An 11,223-nucleotide genomic window follows, 5' to 3' on the forward strand; every position below is an offset into this window, starting at 1 on the left:
TTGTGCGGTAACCTTTTACGTGGCACCTTGTCAAATGCCTTCTGGAAATCCAAATACACCACATCCACTTTATCCACCCTGTTTGTTACATCCTCAAAGAATTCCAGAAAATTTGTCAAACATGACTTCCCCTTCATAAATCCATGCTGACTCTGCCTGACCGAATTTTGCTTTTCCAAATGTCCAGCTACTGCTTCTTTAATAATGGAATTCAAGCATTTTCCCAACAACAGATGTTGGGCTAACTGGTCTATAGTTTCCTGCTTTTTGTCTGCCTCCTTTTTTTAAATAGGGGTGTTACATTTGCAGTTATCTAGGCAACAGGAACGATTTTGGAAGGAGTGGCTGATTTCACCCATCTCTGAATTTTGAATGCAATGTATTTTAAAACCGAAGCTGCCTATTAGAACTGGCTCGGTGTGAGCAGCAGAATTCCGGATGTCGCCCGAGACTTGCATTTAATAGTTCTGCCGACTATTTCCGTTTAGACAATTGCAAGAGATGCTTAAGTTCAACAACATTTAAATGTTTGCACCAAACTGTTCACGTCCTGGCCCCACTGCTCACCGGGCTCGGCGCAGAGGCGCACAAGGTCGGCATGCCAGCCGGGAGGATCACTCCCTCGGCACTCGGCTGCACCTCCCCCCGGGCTTCTTTCGCTCCGGGTAAGTTGAGACAGTAATTTCAATTGTAATAACTGACACATCTGGATTTTGAAATGATTATCCACCCCTTGGCAAAGTTGATCTTTTCCACCCGCACTGCTGGGTACGCTCTGCATTCAACAACCTGATCTGCATTGACATTTCTTCCAACTAACCTCGAAAATATCTTGCATTGTATTCAATATTTGTCGGAACAGTCTTGGATCTGGCCTGGAGACGGCGCAGGTTGAACAGGTTCCCACTAGTTCAATAGTTCAGTTCCACTCCAGCGGGGAGCTTGTTGAGCGTGAGATGGAGCATTGCAGCGAGGAAGATTGAGAAGAGGGTTGACACGATGTCACAGCCCTGCTTGACCCCGGTCCAGACATGGATTGGGTCTGTGGTGGATCCGTTGGTCAGGATCACTGCTTGCATGTCTTCGTGGAGCAGACGGAAGATGGTGACGAACCTTTGGGGGCAGCCGAAACAGAGTAGGAGCCTCCATAGTCCCTTGCAGTTGACAGTGTCAAAGGCCTTTGTGAGGTCGAAGAAGGCCATGTACAAGGGTTGGTGCTGTTCCCTGCATTTTTCTTGCAGGAGTTGTGCTGTAAAAATCATGTCCGTTGTGCTCCGTAGAGGACAAAATCCGCATTGTGACTCGGGAGGAGTTCCTCAGCCCCAGAGAGAAGACGGTTGAGGAGGATTCTAGCGACAACTTTCCCAGTGGCTGATAACAGGGAGATTCCTCTGTAGTTGCCATAGTCGGACTTGTCCCCCTTTTTTAAAGCTAATCGAAGCACTGACCACAATAGACCAGCTCCGTTGGGCGGGCCACATTGTTCGCATGCCTGACACAAGACTCGCAAAGGAAGCGCTCTATTTGGAACTCCTACACGGCAAGCGAACCCAAGGTGGGCAGAGGAAACGTTTCAAGGACACCCTCAAAGCCTCCTTGATAAAATGCAACATCCCCACCGACACCTGGGAGTCCCTGGCCAAGGACCGCCCCAAGTGGAGGAAGTGCATCCGGGAGGGTGCTGAGTACCTCGAGTCTCCGAGAGCATGCAGAAAACAGGCGCAAGCAGCGGAAGGAGCGTGCGGCAAATCTGTCCCACCCAGCCTTTCCTTCAACAACTGTCTGTCCCACCTGTGACAGAGACTGTAATTCCCATATTGGACTGTTCAGTCACCTGAGAACTCACTTTTAGAGTGGAAGCAAGTCTTCCTCGATTTCGAGGGACTGCCTATGATGGTGATTTGTGGGAACTGCTGTAAACATTTTTAAGTCGTTTTTGTATAAAATGGAGGTTTTGTTGCCCCCCAAAGCTTTAGCTTTTAGCTCTGTTTCCCAAGGTGGCCCCGTTATCGCTGATTTCCATCCAATTCCACCAGGTAAGGCAAGCTATTTAAAAGTGGTATTTAGGACTGTCCTTAAAATATCCTTATTGGGGAAACGCACTGAGTTTGACCCCGAGTGACGTCACAAAAACGGTTCTCAAACAAATTGGTCATTATTTTTTATGGATGGCATTACATCACTGGTGAAACTAGCAAAATGGCCCTAAGTTTATTTACCTCCAAAAAAAATCTTTTAGAGCTAAATTATTCCTTACGGTGGCAAATTTCGGACCCCGAGGTAATCTCGATAGACTAATTAGAAGGAGTTTGACAGAAGAAACGCACATTTTTGACCCCATGAACTCTTCAACCCTGAAAGAAGGTATGAAAATGAGAATGGGAATAGAAACATTAATCCTTAGTACTAAGTTCAAGGACAGGACAGGAAGATATAACAACAAAAACAATAAATTGCATTTATGTAGCGTGTTTAACACAGTAAAATATCCCAAGGCGCATCACTGGAGCCTTATGAAACAAAATTTGACATTGAGCCACATTGGGGGTATTAGGGCAGAGCTTGTTCAAAGAGGTAGGTTTTAAGGAGCATCTCAAAGGAGGAGAGAGAGGCGGAGGTTTAGGGAGGGTATTCCAGTGCTTAGGGCCCAGGCAGCTGAATGGTGGAGCGATTAAAATTGGGGACGCACAAGAGGCTAGAATTGGAGGATCGCAGAGATCTGGGAGTGTTGTAGGGGAGAGTCCAAGGGATGTAGACTTGAACGGATATGGCAAGATAACTGGTTTAACCATTCACCGCCAGATCATTAATGGGTCCTAATCTTGTCTACAAAAACTGCTCACTATTCCAGGATCATTCTGGAATGCAAGTACAACCGCCGGCTAATGTTCTCTACTGCTAACTGTCTTCTTAAACCCCTCTCCCCTGTCTCCACCACACTCACATTCAACAACAAGGGCGAGGAGCTCATGGACTTCTTTGTCTCAAAGATTGAGACCATCCGACCAGCTGCCTCTGCCACTTCCCTTCCTTACCCTAGCCCACCAGGCCAAACTTCCTCTGAGGTGCCCTAGCACTGAACTTGCATCTTTCTCCAGTTTCTCTCTGATCTCCCCTCTTGCTCTCTCCACGCTCATCTTGTCCATGAGACCCACTTCCTGGTCCGTTGACTCTATTCCCACTAAACTGCTGACCTCCCAACTTCCTTTTTTGGCTCCCATGTTAGCTGACATTGTTAACGGTTCTCTCTCCTCAGATACTGTTCCCCTCTCCTTTAAATCTGCTGTCATCACCCCTCTCCTCAAAAAACAAACCCTTGACCCCACTGTGCTTGCTAACTATCACCCAATGTCCAACCTCCTTTACCTCTCCAAAGTCCTTGAACGTGTTGTCACCTCCCAACTCCGTGCCATGTTTGAATCCCTTCAATCGGGTTTCTGCCCCTGACGCAGTACCAAAATGGCTCTCATCAAAATCACAAATTACATCCTTTGTGATGTGACAAAGGTAAACTATCCCTCCTTCTCGACTTGTCTGCAGCCTTTGTCACTGTTGACCACTCCATCTTCCTCCAACACCTCTCCACCATCGTCCAGCTGGGTGGGACTGCACTCGCCTGGTTCCATTCTTATCTATCTAATCGTAACCAGAAAATCTCCAGCAATGGCTTCTCTTCCCACTCCTCTGGTATCCCCAAGGATCTATCCTTGGCCCCCTCCTATTTCTTATCTACCTATTGCCCCTTGGCGGCATCATCCGAAAACACAGCCTCAGTTTCCACATGTACGCTGACGACACCCAGCTCTACCTCACCCCCACTTCTCTCGCCCCCTCCATGGTCTCTAAATTGTCAGACTGCTTGTCCGACATCCAGTACTGGATGGGCAGAAATGTTCTCCAATTAATTATTGGGAAGACTGAAGCCGTTGTCTTTGGTCCCCGCCACAAACTCTGTTCCCTAGCCACTGACTCCATCCCTCTCCCTAGCATCTGTCTGAGGCCGAACCAGACTGTTCGCAACCTAGGTGTCATATTTGACCCTGAAATGAGCTTCCGGCCACATATCCATGGCATAACTAAGACCGCCTATTTCCACCTCCATAACATCACCTGTCCCTGCCCCTGCCTCAACCCATCTTCTGCTGAAACCCTCATCCATGCCTTTGTTACCTCTAGACTTGATTACACAACACACTCCTGGCTGGCCTCCCACATTCTACCCTACATAAACTTGAGGTTATTCCAAAACTTGTCAGCCCATGTCCTAACTCACAGCAAGTCCCGCTCACCCATCACCCCTGTGCTCGCCGACCTCCATTGGCTCCCAGTTAAGCAACGCCTCGATTTCAAAATTCTCATCCTTGTTTACAAATCTCTCCATTACATTGCCCCTCCCTATCTCTGTAATCTTTATCAGCCTCACAATCCCCTGAGATGTCTGCGCTCCTCAAATTCTGGCCTCTTGAGCATCCCTAATTATAACTGCTCAACAACTGGTGACCGTGTCTTCAGCTGCCTGGGCCCTAAGCTCTGGAGCTCCCTCCCTAAACCTCTCCGCCTCTCTTTCCTCCTTTAAGACGTTCCTTAAAACCTACCTCATCTGCCTTAATTTCTTCTTATGTGGCTCGGTGTCAAATTTATTTGTTTTGTCTTATAACACTCTTATGAAGCGCCTTGGGATGTTTTACTACATTAAAGCCTCTAAATAAATACAAGTTGTTGTTGTTGTAGGGCTGGAGGAGATTACAGAGATAGTGAGGGGCAAGGCCATGGAGGGATTTGAAAACAAGGATGAGAATTTTAAAATGGAGGCGTTGCATTAATTGGAAGCCAATGTAGGTCAGTGAGCACAAGGTTGATGAATGAACGGGACTTGGTGCGAGTTAGGCTATAGGTAGAAACTGTTAAAAATCCTCACCCAGCCGTGCTTATCTTTGTAATCTCTTGGAAACATCTCAAAGTACTTTGCGCACAATTAATTACTTTAACTGTTATTAGGTGGGCGAAAGCAGCAGCTGTTTTCATTGCAGGAATACCCCACAGGCAGCAAGGAGACGAATGGCCAGCTAATCTGTTTGTGGTTGAGGGAAGAATTTCTCTTCCTTCAGCTGAACCACAGGGATAGGTAGTCAGGGCTGTAGCTTAATGTTTCATCTGAAGGCTGGCCCTTGTGACAATGCTGCACTGGAGTGTCAGCCTCGACTATACAACTGACTGGAAGCTGCATGAAAGGTGCCAGTATGGGATTTCTTGGCCCAGAGCCAGAGTGTTACCAACTGCGACAAGCTGAAGTTCCAGACAAGTGCTGAAAACACACGTTTCCTGCCGATTCAGGAGCTACTTTAGGCCCACAGCACCTTTCGGCAGTTAGTCAATTATTCTTATGTATGTCAACAAGCCAAATAATATGTTCATATGAATGTCTTTTGAAAATGTGGCCGATTGTTTGGAAATGAGGGTGGGTTAGAAGGTCTGATAGAGAAGTTTATTACTGTTAATATTCTGTATTCCTGATGGCCATTGATGAAAATATACCTCAGGGAACCCTTTTTGGTGTAATGATACAACCTTACCAACAGGTGGCGTTTGTTTAGTAATGTTTCCAGGGTAACCAGTTACACTCGTCTAAACATATAAAACTTACAATGAAAAAGTAGCCCTGCATACTGGATACAATTGACTTTTGGCCATCGAGGCTTTTTGATTCCCTCACATTACACTCGAACCTCTCGCCCTCTGCTGTAACAGCACCTTCTCAGTTACAGCTTTGAAGAAGGCACATTCCAGATGCAGCCAACCATCTCTGTACAGAGTGAGCGAGACTGCAGCAGCCATGAGCTGAATCAAACCAGACGGGTAAAAGAAAAGGAATCAAGCAGATCTTGATGGATGTGCAGTGGAGCCTTTTTTAAAGCCCCGTGTCCTCAGGAGCTTATGGCTTGCAAATAACTCCAGAGGCCAACAGAGTAGTCAGTTTTATTAGTGTCAGCAGTGGCGCTGGGCGGACAGAGTGAGTTATGATTTTATATTCAACAGAAATGTGGCCACTTTAAGATATGTTTCCCTTCGTAGATGAACTCCTGCACATCAAAGGAGCTATAGTCCAGGACTGCAATCCCTGAGGTTAGAATTGTCCTGCCTGCAGTAAAGTGAACATCTGTATAAATCTAGAGAAGAATGTTTATTGGGGGAATTAAACCCACCTTTGATATAATTATCATTGTCTGTTAACTAATCGCAATTGTAATACATTAAAGTTTCCTACATAAAGTGTCCTAGCCAATATTTATCCCTCAATGAACATAACAAAAAAAACAGATTATCTGATCATTATCACATTGCTGTATGTGGGAGCTTCCAGTGTGCAAGTTGGCTACCGCGTTTCCCACATTACAACAGTGACTACACTTCATTGGCTGTAAAGTGCTTTGAGAGTGCATTCTCGGGTTGGCCATCAGTAACTAGTAGAGTGTCGCTGGGATCAGTGCTGGGACCCCAACTATTTACAATCTATATTAACAACTTAGAAGAAGGGATTGAGTGTAACGTAGCCAAGTTTGCTGATGATACAAAGATGGGAGGAAAGGCAATGTGTGAGGAGGGCACAAAAAATCTACAAAAGGACATAGACGGGTTAAGTGAGTGGGCAAAAATTTGGCAGATGGAGTATAATGTTGGAAAGTGTGAGGTCATGCACTTTGGCAGAAAAAAATCAAAGAGCAAGTTATTATTTAAATGGAGAAAAATTGCAAAGTGCTGCAGTACAGCGGGACCTGGGGGTACTTGTGCATGAAACACAAAAGGTTAGTATGCAGGTACAGCAAGTGATCAGGAAGGCCAATGGAATCTTGGCCTTTATTGCAAAGGGGATGGAGTATAAAAGCAGGGAAGTCTTGCTACAGTTATACAGCGTATTGGTGAGGCCACACCTGGAATATTGAGTGCAGTTTTAGTTTCCATATTTACGAAAAGATATACTTGCTTTGGAGGCAGTTCAGAGAAGGTTTACTAGGTTGATTCTGGAGATGAGGGGATAGGGAAGACTAGAACTAGGGGGCATAATTTGAGAATAAGAGGCCGCCCATTTAAAACTGAGATGAGGAGGAATTTCTTCTCTCAGAGGGTTGTGAATCTGTGGAATTCGCTGCCTGAGAGAGCTGTGGAAGCTGGGACGTGAATAAATTTAAGACAGCGATAGACAGTTTCTTAACCGATAAGAGAATAAGGGGTTATGGGGAGCGGGCAGGGAAGTGGACCTGAGTCCATGATCAGATCAGCCATGATCGTATTAAATGGCGGAGCAGGCTCGAGGAGCCGTATGGCCTACTCCTGCTCCTATTTCTTATATTCTTATTTTCTTATGAGACGTCCAGTCGTTGTGAAAGGCACTATATAAATCCAAGTCTTTCTTTCTTTCTAAATTACAACAGTGACTACATTTCAAAAAGTACTTCATTGGCTGTAAAGCGCTTTGGGACATCCGGTGGTGAAAAGCGCTATATAAATGCAAGAACGGGCCTGACTAAAATAAACCAACCCCTGTGTTCCAGGACATCTATAAAGTAATGCATCACCTCTCTCCACTGTACTAAAGATTTCCAGCTAAAAGTGAACATATAGGACTGGATTCTCCTCATTGGGGCAGTGTACTAGTGGAGCAGTTCATCCACCACTGTCTTCAACTCCACCCCGAACCTGATCTTAGATAGGGAGCGGGGTGGGGGGGGGGGGGTGATCATTGACTATGCACGGGATATCCACTGCCAAAAGGGAGTTTACAAACACCTGCAATATCCCGGGATATTGCTGCACCACCAGAAGAGGGGGCTCGGCATTTAGATGACGAGCAGAGCCCCGAAAATCAACAAAGCTGAAATTCTGTACATGTCAGTGGATTCCAAGGCCTACACAAAACCAGACTGACCAGCCACCTGATCTTCTATTCTATTGCCAATTTTGCCAAATTGGGCATTGAATTCCCACTGAAGTTGGAATTCAATGCCCACCCTCCGCGCCCCCCCCAACCCCACACACACACACAACCCAGAAGTCCTCAGTACCCTGTTCACTCTCCCATTTTGATCCTTCTCCATAACGGCGGCCTTCACTTTCCAAGGACCTCAAATTTATATTGTCAGCTGTGGCTCAGTGGGTAGCACTCTCGCCTCTGAATCAGAAGGTTGTGAGTTGAAGTCCCGCTCCAGGGACTTGAGCACAAAAAAATCAGGGCTGACACTCCAGTGCAGTGTTGAGGAAGTGCTGCACTGTCGGAGGTGCCGTCTTGCGTTAAACCGAGGCCCTGTCTGCTCTTTCAAGTGGATGTAAAAGATCCCATGACACTATTTCGAAGAGAAACAGGGGAGTTATCCCCAGCGTCCGGGTCAATATTTATCCCTCAATCAATGTAACAAAAAAAAACAGATTATCTGATTATTATCACGTTGCTGTTTGTGGGAGCTTGCTGTGCGCAAATTGGTTGCTGCATTTCCCACATTACAATAGTGACTGCACTTCATTGGCTGTAAAGCGCTTTGAGACGTCTGATAGTTGTGAAATACGTTATATAAATGTAAGTCTTTCTTTTTTTTTTTGAAATTCGTAGCCAATCGTTCCAATTCTTTGTCAAATCACAAACGCCAGAGGTCACCTTGCACACGCCAAGGATCACTCTGCGCCAATGCTCTTAGCCAAAAGGCCTAGAGCCACTGCACCGTTCCTGGAAGTACTGCAATACCAGGTTCGTGCCATGGAGGTGGATGGGTCAGGTCCCCCACACACCTCCGTGGAGGTGGATGGGTCAAGCCACCCCACCCACCTCCTGTTTCCAAAAAAGCAAGCATATACCTTCCTGATCCAGGGAGAACCACCTTGGGGTTATGGTGGTTACTCCCCTGTCAGGTCAGTTACGCATGATCTTAGCCAAAAGGCCGAGAAGTCTTTCTTTTTATCCTACAACCTTTACGCTTTTTAAAGCAAGGCTTGCATCACTGAATCACCATTTGCCTATTTACCTCATCTCCTCGGCTGCCTTTTACAGCCTTGGCGGTCACAAAGTGCTGACATTTTCTTATTGCTTAAGTCTTCTATAACAATGGTAAACCAATAATGTTTATCTGAAAATGGTATTTCTTATTCGACAGCCCAGTGAGGTAGAATTACACCATTCGCATTCTGTTTCATTAAAATTTGCTATTCGGTTTTGGTTGACCTGTACTTGAGGCTTTATGCATTGGCACCTCTGATAAAAATTAAAAATGTTTTTCCCTCTGGCACGATTGGGCTAATCTCCTCAGAATTTGTCTGCTTTCTGTTGTGGTACAGCTACCAGTGCACGCAGGCAATGTCTGACATTATTCTGTCACATAATCAAACCAGAACATATCTTTTTTAATGTGTCTGACCAGGGAGAAATTCCAGCTGTAAAGTAGCCCTTCAAGGGCCTGGCTCTTTCCACATTCCTGCGCTCAGATATGATCAGTTTGTGAAAACGTTATTGTTGTATCTGACCTGACCAAGAACACAGGGGACTGGAGCATCACTCTCAGCTCACAGCAAAGCACATTGTTTCCCGTGGCATTCATATTGATGGGTGTTATTTAAAGGTCAGGGGTCACATGTTTAAGAGACATTACTGGTGTGAATGATTTATTCCACATTGCTTTATGACTAAACGGGGACAACTACTGTTTGCTGAAATTCTTATTTAAATGTAAGCACATGAATTGCTATAGGGACAAGGAACCTCCATGTGAGCATAAAAATGCAGCAGTAGGGACCCAGAGAGTTCAAATGTTGTTGCTTTAGGAATGTTGGTCCGAGCAGGGTCAAACGAGGTTGGGTGAAGTGCAGATTTTTCCAGTTTCTCAAAATATTTCTGTTTTGAGTTGGAAAATATTGTCCCCTTCAGGCTCCTGTGCTATAATTTTGCGCAACCCTACTTGTGTCCTCTCCACTCATAGAAACATAGAAACATAGAAAATAGGTGCAGGAGTAGGCCATTCGGCCCTTCTAGCCTGCACCGCCATTCAATGAGTTCATGGCTGAACATTTCCTACAGATTCTTATTGTAATGCAGGACCTGCTCTATCTTGTCATGTACCTTTTTAACTTTGTTCTCAGGATGAGAGCAATGCCGACAAGGCTATTGTCCATCCCTACGGCTGTGACGCTTTCATTGTGTTTGCCACCAGACTACTTCAGGGGGTCATCATCATCATCATCATCATAGGCAGTCCCTCGAAATCGAGGAAGACTTGCTTCCACTCTAAAAGTGAGTTTTCAGGTGACTGTACAGTCCAATACAGGAATTACAGTCTCTGTCACAGGAGGGGCAAACAGTGGTTGAAGGAAAGGGTGGGCGGGGAGTCTGGTTTGCCACACGCTCTTTCCGCTCACTGCACTTGATTTCCGCACGCTCTCGGCGACGAGTCCCGGATGCTCTTCTTCCACTTAGGACGGCCTTTGGCCAGGGATTCCCAGGTGCCGGTGGGGATGTTGCATTTTATTAAGGAGGCTTTGAGGATGTCCTTGAAACTTTTGCTCTGCCCATCTAGGGCTCGCTTGCCATGTCAGAGCTCCGAGTAGAGCGCTAGCTTAGATGATAAGAACCAGCCACAGTGTATGGGACTGAATTCACATGTGAGCCTGACTGGGCTGGGTAGCAGGCTCACTAATGTGTTCAGTTTACAACAGTCTGGAAACTTTCATAGCCCGCCATTTACCAGATGTATCGATTTAATTTCATTTAATTTGCCCTGGTGGTATTTGAACTCACGGCCTCTGGTTTGCTAGTTCAGTGCAACAATCACTATGCTGCCTTGCCCTAGGGGTTGCTGGGATTAACTTGGTCATCAGAGGTAGGTGGTCTCCCTATTCACATGGGCTTGAAGACAGGATAGACTAAGTGGAACTGCCTGTTTATACCGCTGGTTGTATCCAGAGGAGTTTTATTTTAGGGAGAGAGTCCTTTCTTCTCATCTTGCACATTAATAGCCACACACACCCCAATGCACACATCGGACACTACACTATTTGTAGTGTGCAGGCCCATGTCTAACCAAACACTGACACTTCAGGAACATAAGGAATAGGAGCAGGAATAGGCCATAATGTCCCTCGAGCCTACTCTGCCATTCAATAAGATCATGGCTGAACTTCGACCTCAACTCCACTTTCCCACTCGATCCTCGTATCCCTTGATTCCCTTAGGACTAAAAATTCGAT

At 45.9% G+C, this 11,223-nt stretch overlaps 1 pseudogene; it reads right to left on the reverse strand.

The window, feature by feature from the left end:
- Positions 1-8,700: 8,700 nt before the first annotated feature.
- LOC139252250 (U2 spliceosomal RNA) lies at positions 8,701-8,939 on the reverse strand (annotated as a pseudogene).
- Positions 8,940-11,223: the final 2,284 nt, after the last annotated feature.

This window comes from Pristiophorus japonicus, chromosome 2 (genome assembly GCF_044704955.1).
Source record: "Pristiophorus japonicus isolate sPriJap1 chromosome 2, sPriJap1.hap1, whole genome shotgun sequence".
Classification (NCBI taxonomy): Eukaryota; Metazoa; Chordata; class Chondrichthyes; family Pristiophoridae; genus Pristiophorus; species Pristiophorus japonicus.